Source organism: Sminthopsis crassicaudata, chromosome 2 (genome assembly GCF_048593235.1).
Source record: "Sminthopsis crassicaudata isolate SCR6 chromosome 2, ASM4859323v1, whole genome shotgun sequence".
Lineage (NCBI taxonomy): Eukaryota > Metazoa > Chordata > Mammalia > Dasyuromorphia > Dasyuridae > Sminthopsis > Sminthopsis crassicaudata.
Genome location: NC_133618.1, coordinates 291444036 through 291466749, shown reverse-complemented (window position 1 = coordinate 291466749; position 22714 = coordinate 291444036). Strand labels below are relative to the sequence as shown.

Genomic DNA, 22714 nt, shown 5'->3' with positions numbered 1-22714 from the left:
TTTCTGAAATCATCCTATTGGTCATTTTTTACAGAACAATAATATTCCATAATATTCATATACCACAATTTATTCAGCCAATTTCCAATTGATGGGCATCCATGTAGTTTCCAGTTTCTGGCCACTATAAAGAGGGCTGGAATGTGGCTCTTTTTAACAGTGAGGTAATTTAGGCCACTTCCAATGATTATGATGAAGAGAGTCATTTGCACCTAGAGAGAGAACTGTGGAGACTGATTGTGGACCACAATATAGTAGTTTCACTTTTTTGTTGTTTTTTGCTTGAATTTTGTTTTCTTTGTCATTTTTTTCCTTTTTGATCTGATATTTCTTGTACAGCATGATAATTGTGGAAATATGTATAGAAGAATTAAACTTTAACCTATATCTAGAGGAGGGTGTGAGGGAATGTAGGGAAAAATTTAAATTATCCACCTATATGTTTTGAAAATCAAAAGCTTTAATTCAAAATTATTTTAAAAATCTGAGTTTCAAATTTTCTCCTGCCTTCTTTTTCTTTCCCTTTCCCTTAAATGGTAAGAAATCTGATATAGATTATACATATGCAATCATATAAAACATTTAAAACATTAGTCATTTTGTGGAAGAAAAGGTGAACAAAAATAGAATGAAAAATAATATGCTTTTATATACATTCAGATTCTCATCAGTTCTTTTTCTGAAGGTGAATAGCATTTTTCATCATGAATCTTTTGGAATTCTCTTTCATTGTATTGCTGAGAACAGTCATTTACAGTTGATCATTATACAATATTGCTGTTAATGAGTGCAGTGTTCTCCAGTTCATGTAAATATTTCCAAGTTTTCTGAAATCATCCTGTTCATCATTTCTTATAGCACAATAGCAATCATATACTTCAATTTGTTCAACCATTCCTCGGTTGATAGACATCCCCTTAATTTCCAATTTGTCACCACAAAAGAACTACTGTAAATATTGTTGTACAAATTTAATATAATCATAATTAACCATTTTACATTTGTAATGCTTATCTACTTATACATTTTTCTCTTCTCCATAGATCTGACAGGTAAACTATTCCTTTTTTGTTCTTCTGATTTGATTATGGCATCACCCTCTTGATATACAATGTAAGATGCTGGTCTAGACCTAGTTTCTGCCATACTGTTTTCTAGTTTTTACCAGCAGTTTTTGCTAATAATCAATTTTTGTCCCAAAAGCTTGGGTTTATAAACACTTGATCGCTATGGTCATTTGCTACTGTGTTTGTATACCTAATGTATTCTACTACTTTACTGCACTGTCTTTTAACCAGTATTATATTGTTTTGTTTATTACCTCTTTAAAATATAGTTTGAGATCTGATGTAGTTAGACCACCTTCCTTCACATTTAAAAAAAATTAACTCTTTTGATATTCTTAAACTTTTATTCTTCCAGGTTTGTGGTTTTTCTAGCTCCATATTTTTTTGGGGTATTTTTATTGGTATGGTACTGAATAAGTAAATTAATTTAAGTAGAATTGTCAGTCTATACCAAAACAATTGATATTAGATCTGCCTTTATTTGTGCCAAAAGTGTTTTCTAAATGTGTTCATATAATTCCTGAATTTATCTTGGTAGGAACCCCCCCTCCAAGTAGTTTATATTGTTTATTTGGTCATTTAAAATGGAATTTAAGTATAATACCTAGCATTTATATATGTATAAATGACTCAAAGGTCATTTGCAAAAGACTTTCCTTATTGGTTAAGATAAGTTCCATGTCTTTGTAAGAGGGGAGCTGATGAGAGCTTAGAAGAGACTCTGGTACCTGCATGGAGAGAGAGACTCTGGGAAGCTGACATGTAAAGGAGCCAGCAGCCTTAATCATGTCCCTATCTTTATTATATTACACTAGGGACCTTGAAAAACTTCCCCTTGGGTGAGACATGAGGCACTCTTGGTTGAAATGAGATATCTTACTCCCAGTGGGAAAACTCATCACTACAGATATTTATGCCTGGTATACATTTTAATATGTATATTTTGATTTATCTTTGCTGTCTGGATAAATGGCTTTCTTTGCTATTTGCTCTGTTTATTGTCAAACTGGCACCTAATGGGAAAGAAATCAAGCCTTGGATATATAACTTGGGACACTCTTCTCCATTAAGGCATAGTGACAAGAAGCTCAACTTGCACCTCAAAATTATTTTCTAACAAACAACATTTGAGGAGACAGTTTGATATCATTCTACCCTGGTGTCTGTCTGTCTGTCTGTCTGTCTGTCTGTCTGTCTGTCTCTCTCTCTCTCTCTCTCAATGGCCAACCTCTGGCCTCATCCTCTTGGCAGGAATCAAAGTCTTCCTTAGAGAAGGATGTGGGGAGGAAACTTTAATGACATCTATTCTTGTCTCTCACAAGCCATATTGAGATAGATCTATTTGGACTCGTATATATAAAACACAGTACCCAAAACATACATATATCCTACATATAATGTTTTAATGTTCACAAAGTACTTTCCTTTGTTATTTTATTTGGTCTCATTTGAATGTAAGCTCCATGAGGGCAAAGGATCTTTTGTTTCAAAATGCCTATTTTTTTAAAAAAGCACAATATGGGGGTTTAATAAATGTTTATTCAGTTGAATAATGTTGGGAGAAAAATACCAGAGAGCTACTAGAGTAATATTTCAGAATTTTAAAACATCTTTACTGTTACTGAAGTAGATACCTCTTCCATAGATAGAGATCCTCAGACCTTTACTCCTTTGTAGATAATTGAATGGTTTGCTGTAATAAAAAAAAATGTTATTCGCTGATAATCAAAGGTTGGATGATAAAGCTTTTCATATACCTTTAGGCAAATACTTGAATGATAGACATAGATCTTTTGGTGGACCAATACTTAGAAATGTAGCATTTCTGAGTTGGAAGGCACCTTCCTGATAATCTAATTGAAGCCTTACTTAAATGAGTATCTTCTCCCCATCATCTTCAACAAGTGATCATCTAGTCTTTGATAGAAGGCCTTTGGAAATGTAGGGCTACTTTCTGTCACAGCTCATTTCACTTTTGGATAAATCAACATTAGGAATTCTCCCTTATATCTAGACAAATTTGCCTTTCTTCAACTTTCAAATAATATTCTTAGTTCTGCTTTCTGGAAGTAAGCAGAATGAGTAACCCTTCTTCTGTAAAACAGACCCTCAGATATTTGTTAAGAGCTATCAATCCCATATATGCACATATATATATATATATATATATATATATATATATATTACATATAAATAATATTATCTATTTAAGTTTTCTCTTTTTTAGGTTAAATATTCTTAATTATTTCAACTAACTTTTGCCACTTAGGTCACTTTCCTCTGGACATTCTTCAATTTATCACTGGCTTTCCTAAAACAGGGCACTTAGAAATCAGACACATTTCCAGTTTCATAACAAATTTAGGACTGTGGTTCTAAAATTGAAAGAGATTATCTAGTCAAATTCTTTCCTTTTTCAGATAAAGAAAGTTAAACCCTTGGAGATCAAGTGACTTGCTTAAGATTACATAGTAGGTAAGCATCAGATTCTTTTGCTTCACAGCCAATGCTTTCTCCCCCACTTACTAGAGTTTGAGTTCTATAGGCACAACATTTTGAAAACTTATGTTCATTTCCAGGCCTTGATGGGGCATTGGAGTAGAAGTTTAGCAGAGAAATAATACATAGTAGAAGTTTATATTTTATAAGGGTGTTTACAGTTTACAAGGTCCTTCTTTTATTTCCTGAGAGAAGTGGTACAAGTATTAATATTCCCATTTTGCAAATGAGGAAAGTAAGATTCAGATTATATCTTGAACTCAGGTCCTCTGACTTGATGTCTGATGCTTTTCTTACTAGTGCATAATGATTCTTACCTCACAAATAAATATAAATAATAAAAATTAAAAAAAAAACAAATAATGTTTGAGAGGACCCTGACAATTATTATATTTAAGGATGTGGTGGTGGAGGAAAGGAATACCCTCTAAGGCTTAAGAAAATCTTGGGTACCATAAATTCATTTATCAAACATCAACTGCCCTCTATTTTCTAGTGACTATGCTAAGACTTCAAGATAAAAAGTCAGTTTTTGTCTTAAGGTAAGGCTTCTTAAACTTTTCCTTCTCAGGACCCCTTCTCTTCTGAGAAATTTTTATTTGACCCTATCTCAAATCTGATCCAAGGTGTTTCTGGCAGCATTCATTCATGTGCAATGCAAAGTGTGTATGTTTGTGTTCATATCCAAGGCTACAGTGGAGTCTCATGATATAATTAGTGCAAGCACTGCCAGAAACACCTTGGATTCATTACACATTTGATTTTGAGTTAATTTTTGGTTGTTGTGTTCAGAAACCTTTTACTGTTGCCAATTTTTTTTGCAACACCCCCCCCACCCCCACATTTAGTTAGGTGACTCCATCTGGGGTTGTGACCTATAGTTTAAGAAGATTTGCCCTAAGGCACTTACATTCTATTCCTGATACTTTGGGTCTAGTGTCACAGGTTAAAAACAGGAACTTTTTCTCGACTTCCTCTCCCAATCAATCCTCCTAAAATAGTCCATGGTGACATTGTCATTTAATTGTGACCATTAATGTCTTGGAGGTTGTCTCTTGTTGGAAGACAAGAAGATGTCTTTGTTTCTTAAGTGGATGGATGCAGTGAGAGAAAGGAGATAAAAAACTCAGGCTTTGATTGAGTCCTCTGTTTATGAAATGTAACATATTTATCCTGTATAAAGTATGTACCCTGAGAGATAGTTCTTCCACTGTTTTTTTTTTTAGGCTAGGGTTAAGTGACTTGCCCAGGGTCACACAGCTAGGAAGTGTTAAGTGTCTGAGACCAGATTTGAACTCGGGTCCTCCTGAATTCAGGGCTGGTGCTCTATCCACTGCGCCACCTAGCTGTCCCCTAGTTCATCCATTTCTAAACTTTCATGTTGCTAGGCCATCTCTTGTCAGTGGTGTTGACTTTTGTCTTGCCATTGGAGTCGGAGAGAGTGAAGCTTATGGTTTTGTACAGCCCTGCCTCCTTTAAACCCAATTTACTGGCAAGTCAGTAGTCTTCTTCAAGAACAAACACAATAACAACTAATTATTTACTTCTGACAAGTTACCTAGACTTTAGCTGAAATATGGGCATAACTATACCTTACCTGACTGTGGAAACACGAGGGCATTTTTGGACACACACTTTTGGAGCTGGAAGTGAGACCCCATTGAGCCCAGTTTCTTAACCTGCTCACAGATGAGAAAACTGAAGCCTAGGGTGGGGAATGCAAAAAGGGACTTTGTCCAGATTGCAGAACCAATAGATGGAAGAGCCAGGATTAGAAGCAGGTATACTGATTGCCCTTGTGCTCTTTCCATTACACCATGCTGCTTAATGTCAGGGAGTTAAGTGAAAAGTTTTCTTCTTTCCAGCTTTAAGATATATAAATATTGTATAAGAAGCTACAGAAACTCAGCTCTAGCAAAGCAATAGTCTCTACTGAGACTGCCACCCAAAATAGTCACCTAAAAGCGGAAGGGTAGTGGAAAGTATTTGCTTTCTGTGAGGATTTTATTCTTAGCCTAACATGCTTTACTTAGTATCTAGATAACTCAGTGACAGGCCTCTGAGCTAGTCCGTGTGAAAGACAAAAAAAGGGGACAGTTAAGGGGTTGGGGCAAATTGCTTAGGGAATGGCTATATTAATTGTGATAGATGAATATTGTGGAATATTCCCGGGCCCTCAAATACAATGGATATGGACTGTTCAGAGAGGTGTTCAGAGAGGAACAAATGCAGTGTAAATTAAGTAGAGCTAGAAAAACAATATATACAATGACTGCAAAGTATAAAGAAAACTGAACAATATATAATGATGATGACTAAACTTGGCCCTGGAAAAGAGAAGAGAAAAAGTATCTTTTTCTTTGCAAAGCTAGAATCTACAGATATGGAACTTTGCCCATATTGTTAGACTCAAAGTTGGTATGTTGGTGAATTTTGTTCAACTGTTCTTTTTTTAAATCTTTGGTTTGATTTGAATTGGGAAGGGCAAGGGGGAGATATATTCAGAAATAAAGATGTAAAATAAAGATATAAAAGATATAAGCCATAAAAATATAGATATAAGATTTTTTAAAAATATGATGTAAAATAAAATCTTATTAGCAAAACTTTCAAAGAAAGAGAGGGTAATTTCTGTTTTTTTTTTTTTTTTTTTCTGTTCTCTTCATATAACATTTGGATAACTAGATAGCTGTAAGCATCTGTTCTGCCTTCCTCCCATTTTTTTTTTTTTCTTCCTGGATGCATTTATTTAGAAAGCTCAAGTTAATACTGAAGCCTGGTTACTTATCCTGATCAGGGAGTCACTGTTTCCCTGGGGAAAGACTGAGGGTCTAGAGCCTTAGCCATGCTATTTGGACATGGCCTACTTATGTTCAGAATCCTCCAGGCTGCACAGTGATTCAGTGCCTTGACAATTTAGCTAACCACTGCTGCTAATGGAGTAAAAAAGTTCTCTCCAGAAAGAAAAACAAAAGCAGTTTGTCTTCAGCACTTTCTGTACTATCTTTTATTCCCAGCTAATTGTCCCATATAGTCCCGATTCCTGTTTTCCCTATTCAAAGTAAAATCTACCCTTGTGAAAAGGTCTAATATTAATTTGCCCTCCAATCTTTGTATATATATTTATTTTTTTCCCAGGTTGAATTCTCTATTTTTGTTGTTTAGTCATTTTACTGATTTTTTTCTGACCCCATTTGGGGTTTTCTTGGCAAAAATACTGGAGTGGTTTGCCGTTTCCTTCTCCAGCTTATACTATAGATGAGGAAACTTAGGCAAACAAGATTAAGTCACTTGTCCAGTGTCATACAGCTAATAAAAGTCTCAGGAAGGATTTGAACTTAGTTGCCCTAAAGAGACTTGAAGTGGTTTGTTGCTTCCTTCTCCAGTGGATTAAGGCAAACAGGGTTAAGTGGCATTTCTAAGGTTCACACAGCCAGTCAGAGTCAGAAGCCAGATTTGAAGTCAGAAAAATGAGTCTTCCCTAAATCCAGGCCTGGTGTACTATCCATTGTGCCACCTAATTGAATCCTCCATACTCACTTCCAATTGTGTCTAAATTCCTTGAAGGGAAAAACTAACTTTGTTTTGTCTTTATACTTCCAGCATCTAGCAAAATACCTTTGGTAAAGCAGATTCTTTTAAAAAAAATGTCAGTACTAAAAAAAAAAAAAAGTACATGCTTAAAGATACCAGTGCCTTAAGGGATTTAAGAATTGACAGGCATCTTGAGATTTGTAGTTCAAAGAGGCAAGAATTTATTTTTCAGCCTTGAGAGTGATTTGGGGCTATGGGGATTTTTTTTTTTTTTTTTTTTTTTTTTTAGCCAGAAGGCATAATTGAGTCTGTGGTTTTTAAAAAAAATAGTATTTTATTCTTTCTTATTACATGTAAAGACAGATTTTAATATCCATTTAAAATTTTGAGTTCCAAATGTTACGCTTTGGAATTCTTAAGGAATACATACACACACACACACACACACACACACACACATACACACACACACACACACAAACACACTCATTCCCTTTCACCCCTGCTTCCCATATATATAAACTCTGAGACACAATTTGAAAATAGGGACTTGAAGAACCAATATAAAGAACTGGCATTCAGAGGTGAGAGAAGAAAGAAAGAATAGGGTGGATGTGAGGTGAGAGGAGAAAGAGTAGAGTAGATATACAAGAAAGAAGCTCAGGAGAACCATAGGTCTCTACAGGAATCCAGGAGCAGAAGATTTTATCCACCTCTTCAAGGACTAGAAAAAATACTTAAAAAAAAAAAAAAAAAAAAAGTTCTGTTTTTAAATTAGGAGAATATTGTTCACAGTAACAGTAACATTATCAATTTTGATAGACTTAGTTTTTCTCAGCAAATATAGTGATCCAAGACAGTTCCAAGGTACTTATGATAGAAAATGCTGACCACATGCAGAGAAAGAAGTATGGAGTCTGAATGTAGATAGAAGCATACTATTCTCACTTATTTTTTTTTCTCTCTTGTTTTTTTCCTTTTGATCTGGGTCTTCTTTCACAACATGACTAAAGTAGAAATATATTTAACATGATTGTACACGTGTAAGCTATATTAGCTGCCTTGGGGAAGGGAGGAAGGAGAAAAATTTGGAACTCACAATCTTTTAAAAATGAGTGTTGAAAACTATTTTTATATGTTAACTGGAAAAAATAAAATATTATTAGAATATAAGTGCTTTGGAAAAGAAAAAGAAATGTTCTGCTCTTCCATCAAATTTCTTCCCATTGCTAATCCATTAACAAACATTGTTTCTTTACTCTGATGTTTGTGGTAATCTAAAGTTTTGCTTCAAACATGAAAAGACTCACAGGGAACATAAATTCAAATTATGGCAAAGAGCCAAATCTCTGCCTAAAATGGTAGTAATTTTATTAAGGGAGTGGAAAAAAATATTATGATTGAAGTGCTAACTTTTCATTTAATAAATTCTATAAAACAATAGAGGGATAGGTAGTCCCAAAGGACTCTTGCATTGTATTGTATTGTATCTAATTTTTATAACTGAATGTGTCTGGTTAAGTCCCTAGAGAAAAAGTGAATAGGGAGAAGAGACCAACTAAGCTGAACAAAGAAACATAAAAAAACCAGTTTTACACCTGTGTATCACCAACATTCTAGGAGCAATATAGTAGGTTTACAGAATAGGTAGATTTATTCTTGTGAAGATCCAGGAGTCCAGTATAGATTTGGGAAGAGAGACAACACTGCTGTAATACTTGTAAATATTTTCAGGATTGCATTAGATTTTCAAAATGAACAAACAAAATATTTACTAAGTGCAAGGAAAGAGAGGCTTTATGGCATAGTAGAGAGCTAGCCTCAGAGTTAGGCATACCTACCTTACAGTCTAACTTTTGACACATATCTGCTGGATAAGTTCTCTTACCTTGGCAGTATGCTTTCCAGGGATATCCATGTGGATAATGAGAATTACCGGAGCTGGCTCAGTGTTTGGGAGGATCTGAAAGGAAAGGTATTAGGCTGATTACCAAACTGAAGATCTACAGAGCCGTTGTGGTGAGTTCATTGTTGTATACCTGTGAAACCTGGACAGTATACCAACACCATTCCAGGAAATTCAACCGCATCCATTTGAATTGCCTTAGGAGGATTCTGAAGATCACCTGGCAGGATGAGATACCAGACACTGGAAGCCCTTTCTCTAACTCCCAGGCATTCCAACTCTACTGCAGAGAGCACAGCTCCATTGGGCTGGCCACATTGCTCAAATGCCAAATGTACGCTTGCCAAAAGGATTATTTTACAGAGAACTCACACAAGGCAAGTCCTCATATGGTGATCAGGAAAAGCCATACAAGGACACTCTCAAGAACTTTAGAATTGATTGTATGACATTGGAGTCACTGGCACAGGACTGCTCAGATTAGTGTACCCTCATCAGAGAAGATGCTGTGCTCTATGAGCAAAGCAGAATTGAATTATCTCAGAAGAAATGCGAGATGTGCAAAATTAGAGAAGCGACCCTAAATGTTCATAGGGACTATTTGTGCCTGACCTGTGGCAGAGCATTCCGAACTCACATTGATCTGATCAGCCACAGTTGGACACACTGTAATTGGACTCTTAACATAGTAATGTCATTTTGGTTCTCTTCCAAAATGAAGGACGAAAACAATCTATTAGCTGTGTGACACTAAGTATCTTGGTTCTTTAGACTTATGATGTCAAACTCAAATACAAATGGAGTCATGTATACAAAAATTCCTTTGGGCTGTATATTGACTAAGAAAACCACAGATTAACCTTATCTATGTCTTATTATATTTATTTAATTTGGCTAAATATTTCCTGATTACTTCTTAATCTGGTTCAGGCTATCCTAGGAATTTTTGTGAGCCTGTTTTGGGCTACATATATCCTGCAGGCTGTGTATGCACTTCTACTCTAGACAACTTACTAAGTTTATTGGATTCAGAAAAGGTGCTGACATGCATTGAAAAAGGAGTTTTCTCTCCAGGAACTTCCCTTCACAAGTAAAATAACTATCTCTATGTACACCAAAGCATTCAAGTCCTACCTTTGACACATATTATTTGTGGGAATAAGTCACTTAACCTTTCAGTGTCCTAGGCAGTTCTGTAAGGATGTTCTAGTTAAGGTGTAGCATTGCATGGGGGAAGGGAATTCTTTACTCTAATGAAGTCACAGGTCTGGATTTCCATACTGTTTTTTCCTCTTTACTCCAAAAAAAAAAAAAAAAAAAAAAAAAAAAAAAAGATATACAGTGTATCTCTATTAGTTCTCTTCTGACATCTCATTATACCATGGAGATGATCCTGGGTTCTTGAAAGCTATACTAATAAATTATGGAAGGTCCTAATGTTTTGGGAAGGCTCCAAGCACATGCTTGCTGTTAATTGTATGTGCTCCAGGAGCAGTCTGGCAAAGTACAGAAAGGGTCATCAGAAGGGTGGTTACCAGATAATAATGTTTCTTTAGCTTCATATTCTTATGAAAGAACAGAACCACTGGAATTTATAGCTACAGAGTGCCCATTGTAAAAAAAAAAAAAAAAAAAAAAAAAAAAAAAAAAAAAGATTTAAAGACCTTTGTAGAGTAGATATAGATTAGAATTCAGGTAGGAACCAAGAGGTAATTTCTTCTAACTTTATCCTTTTAAAGTGAGGAAACTGGGACCAGAGAGGAAAACTGATCAAGTATGAGTAACCATTTTTCTAGGTTTGGTTATTATTATTATTTTTTTGCCTTTCTTTGTCTTTAGTGTCTGGCATGGTACTTGGCACCCAGCAGGCATTCAATAAATGCCAGTTGACTGACTTTTTTTTTTTTTTTCCCATTCCACCATGTTACCAAGTAAATCCTGGGAAAGAAATTTTCTTTTCTTGATACCAAGCAATAGGACAACCAATCCTAAATCTTACCACAAGATCTGAGCTGCAATGAGACAGTTATGCGATTAGGAGGGAGAATAAACAAGGAATCATGCAAGCTAGCATTTCTAGCCAGTTTTATAATTTAAAAAAAAGCAACTCTGCTTTTAACTTGTCCTTGTCCTTGACCTTCCTACCACATGGGGACAGGGTGAATAACCAAAGTGATGATTCTGTGGACATTAAGCAGATTTATCTTTTCTCTGTTCTCTTCTTCTCATCCAAATACCTTCCCTAGGTCCTCCTTGAATTCATTTACCAGGAGAAAAAATTCTTTCATTCCACAGAGTTGAAGTTTAAAATATAAACAACTTCCATTTTTGTAGTCATTTAAAAAGAATTTTTTCAATGAGGTGATGGTGAAGTATAAAGATTATTGACTTTAATGTCACACAATCAGGATTTTAATCCTTAGAGCTTAATCTTTTTAGTCTAAGTTTCTTCATCTGTAAAATGAGAAGACTGAACTATATGACCTCCAATGCTCTAAATCTACATTAATTATGATTCTGTGAACAACATCATGAAATAGATTAGTGAAAATATTATTCTCTTTGTTCACATAGCTAGATCTGTAACTAGGGTAAAGCCAACTGTACTTTGTCCCAGGTACTAAACTAAAAAGGTATTTAGAATACTTATAATATTTTGTCTGGGGTATAGGATGTTCACAGAAGACTAGAATTACTACTCCCATGTGACGTAAAAAAACATGAAATAGTCCAATTTAAAGGCCTCTTCATGCCAAATGTTCATATAGACTATTTGTGCCTGACTTGTAGCACAATCTTCCAGGCTCACATTGGTCTGATCAGCTACAGTTCAGCATACTGTACCTTGATTCCATCAAAATGATGCCATTTTGGTCCTCTTTGAGAATAAAGGACAACAACCAATTAATATGTTATCCCTGTAGAAGCAACAGAATTTAGCACCTACTTACCAAACATAATCTGTAAAAAAAATAAAAAAAACAAAAACCTACTAGGTATGGAGCCTGAATGAGTTCTTTATTTGCCATAATCCCAGGAATTACTGGATGGCTTCCTTGCAAGATGTCTTATAGTTTCTAAGGCTTGCATTCAGGTGATTAAATGGTTCATTGCCAAGAGAGAATTTATAGACTAACTCAAAAAAGAATTTAAAAATCAAATGAGAGACATTGAGAAAAAAACTTAAAAAAAAAAAAAGTAAAGTAAAAACCATCCAAGGAAACCAAGAAGATTATGAAAAAAATTAATCTATTAGAAAAGGAGATACAGTCTTGTAGATAAAAATAACTCCTTGAAAGTTATAATTGGGCAAGAGAAAGCCAGTGAAGCTACAAGAGAGCAAACAAATAATAAAACAATATAAAGAAAGAAAAAAGAACAGAATGTGAAACATTTTATAAGAAAAACAACAGATCTGAAGAAGAGATCAAGAAGAGAAAATATAAGAATAATTGGACAATCTGAAAATTGTAACCAAAAAAGAATCTTGACACAATAATGAAAGCAACATTTCTTTTTTTTTTTTTCCTGAGGCAATCAAGAAAACTAGGCCTCTTGATCAAAAATATCATATGCAGTAAAATTGTTATTTGAATGAAACAAAAAATAGATATGTAACAAACTTGCAGATTTTCAGGACTTTTGACTAAACCTAAACTCAACAGAAAATTTAATGTGTAAGAGTCAACATCAAAGATCAATTTCTAGGAACCTGAATTGTTTATGTTTTAACATGTTTATGTTTTTTACATGGAAATATATACCATATGTTTAATACTGACATCAATAATAAAGATTTGGGGCAGCTCAAAATAAAGATTTGGGGCAGAATTGAGTAAGATCTGACTCTAAAAAACAAAATCTCCTAGGAAAAATTCAAAATAATAATTATATTATACAAATGAGGATCAGAGGAAGAATAGACAATGAAGCATTAGAGAGAAGAAGGAGGCCTAGTAGTTCTGAAAACCTACTCACATTGGGAATGGGTTAAATAGGCAAAACTACATATATACTATGAAGGCTATGGTACTCTCCAAAATCTATACAGAAATAGGGGAGGAGGGATGGGTGGAATAGTAAGCAAAGGGGTGGGGGAAGAAGACTACGGAGAGATCCGTGGGTGGAGGAAGATTAAGTAATAGTAAGGCAAATTAAGGGACAGCAGAAGAGTTAGCAGAGATAGAAAAGAAGAGATTTGCATAAACTACAACAAGGATTAGGAGTAGAATTTATTAGGGAAAAAAAAAAGTAGAGCTAGTAATCATTGATCCTAGACAAAGTCAAACTTGAAGATTCAATCAAGAAAGAAACCTACATTAAATGTCATCAGTATTAATGTTTTAGATGCATATTTACAAATGGGTACATATAGCATGTGTATTTATATATATGTGTGGGTCTGAGAAATGTATGCATGTTGCTCTATGCATGTGTGTGTGTCTGTGAGTGGGTGTGAATATGGGTATGTGTATATATATGTGTGTGTGTATGTATATAGCTATATAAATATATACAAACATATTTATGATTAACTATACTCTGCTTGGAAGAGATGGGGGGGGTGAAAGAGGAAAAAAAGAACAAAGTAAAAAAGTACGTATCAGAGAGCAAAAGAACAATTTACAAGAAAGCAAAGATGAACACTCATGAATATAATTTCTTCTATTATATATACTTTCTTGAATTGGTAATTTATTGTTTTATATATTTAATCCTGATGACAAGGTTTTGTTTTATATTTTGTTTTCTTTATTAAATAAAAAATATAAAAATATAAAAAAAGAAATTCTAAGAGCATAATTTTGTTAAGGTGTCAAAAAAGTGAAGGGATTTTTTTTTTTACTCAAGATCATGTAGCTATCACATGACAGAATTAGGATTTTAGTATTGTGTAGCACACTTTCTGCATGATGCAACTTTTCATCTAAGCTTATATTGAGTTGCAAAGTCAGAATAATTTTCTATCACTGAGTTCTGTCCTTTTCTATTTCTTAAACTCTCTATTAAATGATCTTTTCATGTTTACCCCTTCACTTAAATTGTGCTAAGCTCTTTTGAAACTGCTTTCTGGCTTGGGTCTAAGAAGGGAAGAGGGGCCTCTATGGGGTCAGGGATGGTGGGAAATAGAGTCTTTTCCCAAGAGGTTTGGAAGGAGTCTGGTGCCAGCCAGCATTTTCGAGGTTACAGAAAAAAGCTAGAAAGTAAGAACAGCTTGTTCCAGGTGGGATTTGGGACTTGAGTTTGCTCCTTTTCCTCTGGTTGGGGCTAGCAGCCCATTCCCTCACATATCCTAGCCAACTCTTGGAGCTGTTACATGAGAAAGCAACTTTTAAGTCCCTTGAGTTCTCATCAAGCCTTGGTATGTCCTTGTAGGAATCCCAGCCTCCCACAGTTGTTCCTTCACTAAGCTCAGGAGTCACAGAGTTCTTGCTTGTCCTCTGCTTTTGAGTTAAAATAATCATGTCCTGATGGCAAGTAGAGATCTTGTATCCAGAGTTTTGTGGGGCCTTAAAGATAATCTAGTTCAATCCATTTACTTGAGGGAAGAGGAAATGGAGTCAAACTAGACAACTAGTATATGGTGGATTAAGTCCTGGACTGAGTTCAAATTCTGCTTCTGATGCTGTGTGATCCTGGTCAAATCACCTCACCTCTCTTGGTCCCCATTTCCTTATTTGTAAACTGGGAACAATAATAGCATCTCATCTACCTCCCAAATTAGTGTGAGGATCAAATGAGATAAAAAAATGCTTTGTGAATCTCAAAGTGCTATCTAAATGCTAACTGTGAAAGGCAGGCAGTGGATATTGCACGGCCCTGGAGTCAGGAGGATGTGAGTTCAAATCCCATTTCAGATGCTTATTAGCTGTGTGACTCTGGTCAAGTCACTTAACCCTGATTACCTCCAAAAGGAAAAATAGTGAAAAAAAATCCTTCAGTATGGAACCAGAAAAGCTGGATTCAAATTCCAGCTCTGCCATTTCCTGAAGACCTAGGCAAGACAATCTGCTGCAGTCTCCTTTTTCTATAAAGACAAAAGATTAAACTCCATGATTTCTACCCCTAACTCAAAGTTATCTAAGTAGAAATGATGGGATTGTGGGTGCCAAATGATGTGATTTGGGAGAGCACCAAATGTTGGAGTTTCGTCATGTGAAGAATTCACAATGGCCATTCTCTTTTAAAAAGAGAGATTTATTTAGGAGATGAGTTTACAGACAAAAATGAAGAGATAATAGACACTAGGAATGGTAAATATGAAATAGAATGGGGAGAGCATATATGCTGGAACTCTGTCTTCCCAGAAATCAGCCAGAGTCAGGCTTTATTCTTGGTCTCTTGAGCTGGAAGTCAGGGGATTAGACTTCCCGTCTTTGTCCCACCAATCAAGTCAGCACAGAACAGCTGGGGAGGGTCAACCTTCAATCATGTTAAGAGAGAATTGTCTAACTGGCAATTAGTCTCATGTGCTCCATTATCCAAGTCCATTTGCTCAGTTCTAGTCCTTTACACATATAGAAAGAGGTTTTAACAATTTAAAAAATAAATTAATTAAAAAGACTAGTTCCCTTATGGAACTCACAATTTACCAGGAGAAAGGGAACACCTTAATGAGGTTGGAGCATGCTGGTAGCACCCTAAAAGTTAGCTATAAGGAGGACACTTTATGGGGTTGGAGCCTACTCTTAGCTGGCAGCACCCTAAAAGTTAGCTATAAGAAGGAGAAAGACATTTTATGGGGCTAGAGCCTTCTCTTAGCTGGCAGCACCCTAAAAGTTAGCTATAAGAAGGAGAAGGACACTTTATGGGGCTAGAGCCTTCTCTTAGCTGGCAGCCCTTTAAAAGTTAGCTATAAGGAGAAAGACACTTTATGGAGTTGGAGCCTGCCTTTAACTGGCAGCACCCTAAAAGTTAGCTATAAGAAGGAGACACTTTATGGGGTTGGAGCTTGCCCTTACTTGTCAGCACTCTAAAAGTTACCTATAAGGAATGGGGAGGTGTAAAAGACAGTAAACGACAGGAGAGGTGAAGGGGAAGATAATCACCTGCACAGAGAGCTATGGTGGGCTACAACCCCAAGAGGGATTCAGCAAAGATGGTGTGAGCCACAGACAGATTTATAGGTGAAATTTAACCTCAGAGGTTTGACATAACTTGGATTTCTTGGCTGGACACCACAATGTGGGGCCACCCACAGAGGGGGAACCTTCACAGAGTGGGACCACAAAGCTAAATTGGTCTCTCTCCAGTGTCCTCTGCTTGTGGAGGGGGTCATTCCATCAGTGCTCCAATCCCTCTCTGCCAACTGCACCCAATTACTGAGGACTTCATCAGTCCCAACGACTCAGAACTTAAATTTCTGTCTCTTGATTTCAGATCTCTTTCCAGGACTGACTTTTGTTACTCATTCTTATTTCATTTATTACTAGTAAGGAGGAGAAAGTCATCATGCTGCTTGGGATCGGACAAGGAGCCTGAGTTTTCCAATATCGTTGACCCATATCCTATTCTGGTACCTCTGCTTACAGCACTGTCTCTCCAGGAGTGATAAGAGATAAGCCTGGAGCTGATTCTATTTTCCTGAGTGTCACCTCCATCTGTCATCACCCTGAAGACTACAGAACACTTTTATCTGTGTGAGGTATAACTGTGCTCTGGAAAAAGCGTCTCCTATAAGGAGCGGGCGTTCCAAGGGGCCCAGACCTATGGCGTAGGGGACCCCCTAACTCATTTTGCTCTTGGGGCTGGATGTGCTCCAAAGAATTTGACACAGTTGCTAATTCTAGGTACAAGGAAATGGGCAGCCTGGAGATTCTCAGGGTATGCAGGTCAAGTCTTGTGGACAGTACTGGGTGTTCTCAATTATTTTCAATGACTGATGTATTTATGGGATTTTAAAACTAAAAGGAACCTTAGTGATCATTTTAAAATAGTCATGTTAAAAGGCATCTAGGTGGTGCAGTGGATAGAATTCTGGGGCTGGAACCAGGAAGAGCTGAGTTCAAATGTAATCTCAGACATTTAGTAGGTGTGTGACTCTGTCTCCTTTTCCTCATCTGTAAAATGAATTGGAGAAGGAAATGGCAAATTACTCTGGTTTCTTTGCCAAGCAAACTCTAAATGGGGTCATGAAGAATCAGGCACGACTGAAACATGACTGAAAATAAAAAAGATAAGGGAGCAAAGGAATCAAGGTATAGGTGTGAGTATGTAGTTGAATTGTAGGGTGAACATAATCTTACAGATTGTGAGATCAGAGCAGGAAGAAAAGGTCAGGGGGAAAACTATCAAAGAATTCTAGGACTGAGGATGAGGATGAGGTCAAAGATAAAGGTGTAGGAGTGAGACAGAGGGAGAGATGGAAGTATAGGATATGGTGGTCAGTAGAATTTCAAAATTCAGAATGCTCCAAATGGCAAAATTATGGGTGATCATTTAAAGATATCTGTCCCTCACTAATGCATTGTTGGTGAAGTGTGAAATATTCTGAGAACAATTTGGAACTAAGCCCAAAGGACTATCAAACTGTGCATACCCTTCGACCCAGCAGTGTCACTACTGGGTTTATATCCCAAAGAAATTATAAAAGGGGGAAAAGGACCCACATGTGCAAAAATGTTTGTGGCAACAAGGAAATTGAAATTGAGTAGATACCCATCAATTAGGGAATGACTGAAAAAGTTATGGTTTATGAATGTAATGGAATATTATTGTTATATAAGAAATGACTAGCAGGATGAATTCTGAGAGGCTGGAGAGACATACATGAACTGATGCTAAGTGAAGTGAGCAGAACCAAAGGAACATTGTACACAGCAATAAGATTATGTGATGATCAACTGTGATAACTTTTCAGCAATGAGGTAATTTGAGATAATTTTAATAGACTTGTGATGGAAAGAACCATCTGTGTCCAGAGAAAGAATTATGGAAACTGAATGTGGATTTTCACCCTTTTTGTTGTTATTGTTTGTTAATTTTTTTTCCTTTTTTGTGTTTTTTCTTCTTTTGATCTTATTTTTTTGGTGCAGCATGATGAATAAGGAAACATATTTGTAAAAATTGCACATGTTTAACCTATAGCAGATTATTTGCTGTTTAGGGGAGGGAGAAGTGAGGGAAAGAGAAAAATTTGGAATACAAAGTTTTGCAAAGATGAATATTGAAAACTATCTTTGCATGCATTTGAAAAAATAAAATATGACTTAAAAAAGATAATTTCTTTAAAAAATATCCCTTACATCAGTTTCAATGGATTTGTGATAGAGAGAGCCATTTGCATTCAGAGAAAGGACTATGGAGACTGTGTGGATCACAGCATAGTATTTTCTTTGTTGTTGTTGTTGTTGTTTGCTTGTTTTTTGTTTTTTTTCTCATTTCTTTTTTCGTTTTTTGCTTGTGCACCATGATAATTGTGGAAATATGCATAGAAGAATTGCAAAAAAATCAAATAAATAAATAAAAACTATCCTGGCTAGGTGAATCAGAGTAAATTAATTGTAGGTCATGGGTATTGCTTAACTTGATGATCTAAAAAAGCTGTCAGATCAGGTTTTTGGAAAGAAATTAATTGTGCATTGTGAAGCCCATGATTATGTGGATGAGGTTTGATTTGTAGGGAAAATCTGTGAAGTCAGACTCTGAATTCCTTGAGAAAGGGAGATGAAAAGGACCTCGAGTTCAGCAGATGATAGGAACAAAGTTTTGCTAAACTAGGAGATACTGAATAGCTGACATTCACAGACTTCTAAAAGGCCCCATGGGTGGATTTCAGACATATGTGAACTTAAATGAAAAAAAAAATGACTTCTTTATTTTCGGGAACTTTTAACTGAAACTGAGAATTTTGTGCAATTATGGGCCACAAGCATTATGTTAAAAAAAAGAGTTATGGACTTCATCAGACTGATGAATGGGTCCATGGCACATAAAAATGTTAAGAACTCCTAATATAAAATGGTGAAAACAAAAGAGCTTTTGCATCATAGACAGAGAACCAGAAGGGATCTTTACATTCATCTATTCAAAACTCTGAGATAAAGGCATCTATGAACAATGGGGAAAATGCCAGGCAAAGATCTGAGTTCAAATCCAGCTTCAGATATTTACTAGCTGTATGACTCTCCACAAGTCACTTAACTTCTGTGTATATCTTAGTTTCCTTATCTGTAAAATGGGAATAACAACAATAAACAATCTCCTGCAGTTGTTGAGGGGATCAAATGAGATAATATTTGTTAAGCACTTAACATAGTGACTGCCACTTTGTTAAATTCTATCTAAATGTTAGCTATTATTATAGGGCTAGATCAGGAGTCAGGAAGTTGAGCCATTTGTAGTCATGATCCTATTTGTGGTTTTCTTGGCAGAAATATTGAATTGGTTTGCCATTCCCTTCTCTGACTCATTTTACAGATGAGGAAATTGAGGCAGACAGAGTTATGTGACTTTCCAGGTGTCACACAGCTGGTGCCTGAGGCCAGATGAATTGAGAAAGATGAATCTTGCTGACTCCAGACCCAGAACTCTGTGCACTACGACATCACTTAGCTGTTATTGTAGCATTCATTATACTTTAGATCTTAGAGTACTTTTCTGAGTTCAGAAGTCCCCTTTATTATATTAATTATCTTTAAGATGTATTAGGTCTTGATTGGCTTCCCCTTCCACTCTTCCCCTGACATTTATATATCAATTTAAGATTGACAAACCACTTTACAAATATTATTTCATTTATCCTAACATGGAAAATAGATATTATTATTATCCCCATTTTACAGAGGATGAAACTGAGGCAGAAAAAAGGTTAAGTGACTAGTAAGTAAAGCCAAGAAAGTAGTGACCAGTCGGAAGCCTTCCTGATCTGAGGTCCAACGCTCTACCTACTGGGACACCCAGCTAACCTATGTTGTTTTTGTTCAGTTGTTTATTTGTGCTTGACTGTTTGTGACTCCATGGACCATACTGTCTATGGGATTTTCTTGGCAAAGATAATAGAGTGGTTTTCCCTTTCCCTCTCCAGTGGATTAAGGTAATCCAGAGATTAAGTGATTTGCCCAGTTCACGTAGCTAGGAAATATCTGAGGCTGGATTTGAACTCTGGTCTTCCTGACTTCAGATCCAGCACTTTATCTACTGTGCCTGCCTCCAGTTTTCTATATTATTATAGATTATAATATGCATATATATGTATATATGTGTGTGTGCATTATACCTTAATGAACAATGTTTTTTTTTTTTTGCTAATCAATTTACTGTATGTTCTCCTCTTCCCATCACCAATCCTCCATTGAATTCTGCCTTATAACAAAGAAAAATAGATAATGAAAATCAAACAACACCATAGTGCCAGAATCTGATAGGTCACACCCATAATTTTTTTCCTTAAAAAATAGTGGATAGAGCGTTAGCCCTGAAGTCAAGAGGACCTGAGTTCTAATTTGACCTCAGACACTTAACACTTCCTAGCTCTGTGACCCTGGACAAGTCACTTAACCTCATTTGCCTCAGGGGGAAAAAATAAAAAAAAAGAACAGGTTTGTTCATTATAACTAATTGGAGTTAATCTGCCTATTAGTGTTCTTTCTTTCACAATCATAAGACCCACTAGGTTAATTGACTTGTTTACCTTCTATAAGCATCAGAGAGAGATCACAGCCTAGTTCCTCCTATAAAAGTGATTCAGCCTAATACACTTTATGAGATATTTAATAACAAATGGACTAACATAATTTCAAAAGAAAATTTCCCAAGCAATTTTGGTCAAACATTTAAAGTATGACCCTTAATTTTGTTATTGTTTAGTCATTTCAGTGGTGTTCAATTCTTTGTGACCCTATTTGGGATTTTCTTGGCAAAGATACTGGAGTGGTTTGCCACATTCTTCTCTAGTACATTTTACAGATGAGGAAACTCAGTTAAGTGACTTGTACAGAGTCTCACAGCAAATACTGTGAGGCTGGATTTTTCCTCATCTTGATTTCAGGCCTGATGCTCTACTTCACCACCTAGCTATTCTGTTAATGTTAGGGTCCCTTTATTCCTAATTTTTTTTTTATTATCTTCCTTTATACTCTTTCCTTTTTTTCTTCTAAACAAAATTTTTTTTGGTTTAGTTCTTCATAGTAACTTGGTGGCTTGATTAATTACTAATTTACTACATTATTACTAATATAATTTCTTTTTTATTCTTTCTTTTTATTCTGTCTGCCTCTAGGTCTTCATTTTCTTAATCTTTTTTTTTTTAAATTATAGTTGCTAGATTTGTCTTTAGAATGCACAATTTTTAATTGTTATTTCTACACTTGAAAACATCAAATGATTCCTTATTGTCTTGTGACTAGCATCTAAAATCCTGAGCTTGTCATTCAAGATCATCTGTGATATATTGTTCAATTTTTTCAGTCATGTCCAATTCTCTGTGACCCCATTTGTTTTTTTGTTTTTGGCAAAGACACTAGAGTGGTTTATCATTTCCTTTTCTAGCTCATTTTATAGATGAGAAAGCTAAGGCAAACAGGATTAAGTGACTTGCCTAGGATCATACAACTAGTGTCTGAAGCTGGTTTTGAATTCATATCTTCCTGCCTGGCGCTCTATACACACTCTGCCGTATAGTTATCCAAGACTTCCTCTGGTCTGGCCTTATTTCATATTACTTCCCACTAAACTGGACTAAAATGTAACTACTTGTTATTTTGACACATTTAGTCTACCGGAATATATGTATTCCTTTTCCTTTTGATCCTGTTGAAATCCCACATAACCTTGAACATTGATTAGGTACCACCTCCTCCATGTAGTCTCCCCTAATTTCCCCAGAGTTGGTCATCTATAGGACAATCACAAGAAGCTTATTAAAGCACCTTTTGTTGTTGGATAAAAGCACCAATGTTTAATGGGTTCTAGCAAGTTACCAGTAGTTCACCTAATAGTTAAAGGATAATAGCTTGAGGAAATAGTCAAGTTAAGAGTTTGGGATTTGTATTTTTTAGGGTGAGAGAGACCTGAGCATCTGCATAGAGCAGGTAGTAAATAAAAGAAATAAGAAATTGAGAGCAAGGATATAATCAATGGAGCAAGCTCAGGGAGAAGATGGAAGAGGATGTGATTCCAACATAGAGAAAAGGGATGTGAAAGGTTATAGGACAAAAGAGGTATGGGATGTCAGTGTAGAGTAGAACATAAAATTGAAAAAGTGAGCTAGATCAGAATCTGCTGAATGGGTGGAATGTGGAGAGGTGGAATAACTATAAATACTAGGAGGAAGAGTAGATAAGATATCAGGTATAGGAACAGAGGGAAGGCTAGCAAGTTGTGATCAGAGCAGGAAATTTCAGAATTATGCATAGTGGAGGCAGAACCCTTATGAAAGATGAGATTACAGGGATGACAGAGCATGAATATAGAGCTCAAAGGAAACTTAAAAAGCCATTTAATCCAACCCCCTTATTTGACAGTTGTGGAAATTCAGGTCTTGAATAACTTGTCCAGTCACATAGGTAGTATTGGAGGTAAATTTTGGAGCCAGGTCTTTTGGTTCTAAAGCTAGTACTCTTTCTATTGTAATATGCTAATATAACTATTAATTTCTGGGGTGTGTGTGTGTGTGTGTGTGTGTGTGTGTGTAGTCAATTGAAGATGTAGGTCATGAAGAAATAAGACATATTGAAGTCTCTAAGTATGATGGCAGGAATTGGAGAAG

The 22714-nt window shown here is 35.8% G+C and overlaps 1 protein-coding gene across 1 annotated transcript in view; it reads left to right on the top strand.

Moving 5' to 3' along the window:
• ASB2 (ankyrin repeat and SOCS box containing 2) overlaps positions 1-22714 on the top strand; it is a 259403-nt gene that overhangs the window by 107431 nt on the left and 129258 nt on the right. The window contains exon 2 of the mRNA XM_074289702.1: positions 3488-3542. The gene's annotated coding sequence lies outside the window, so the exon portion shown is untranslated. The remainder of the gene's footprint in view (positions 1-3487; positions 3543-22714) is intronic.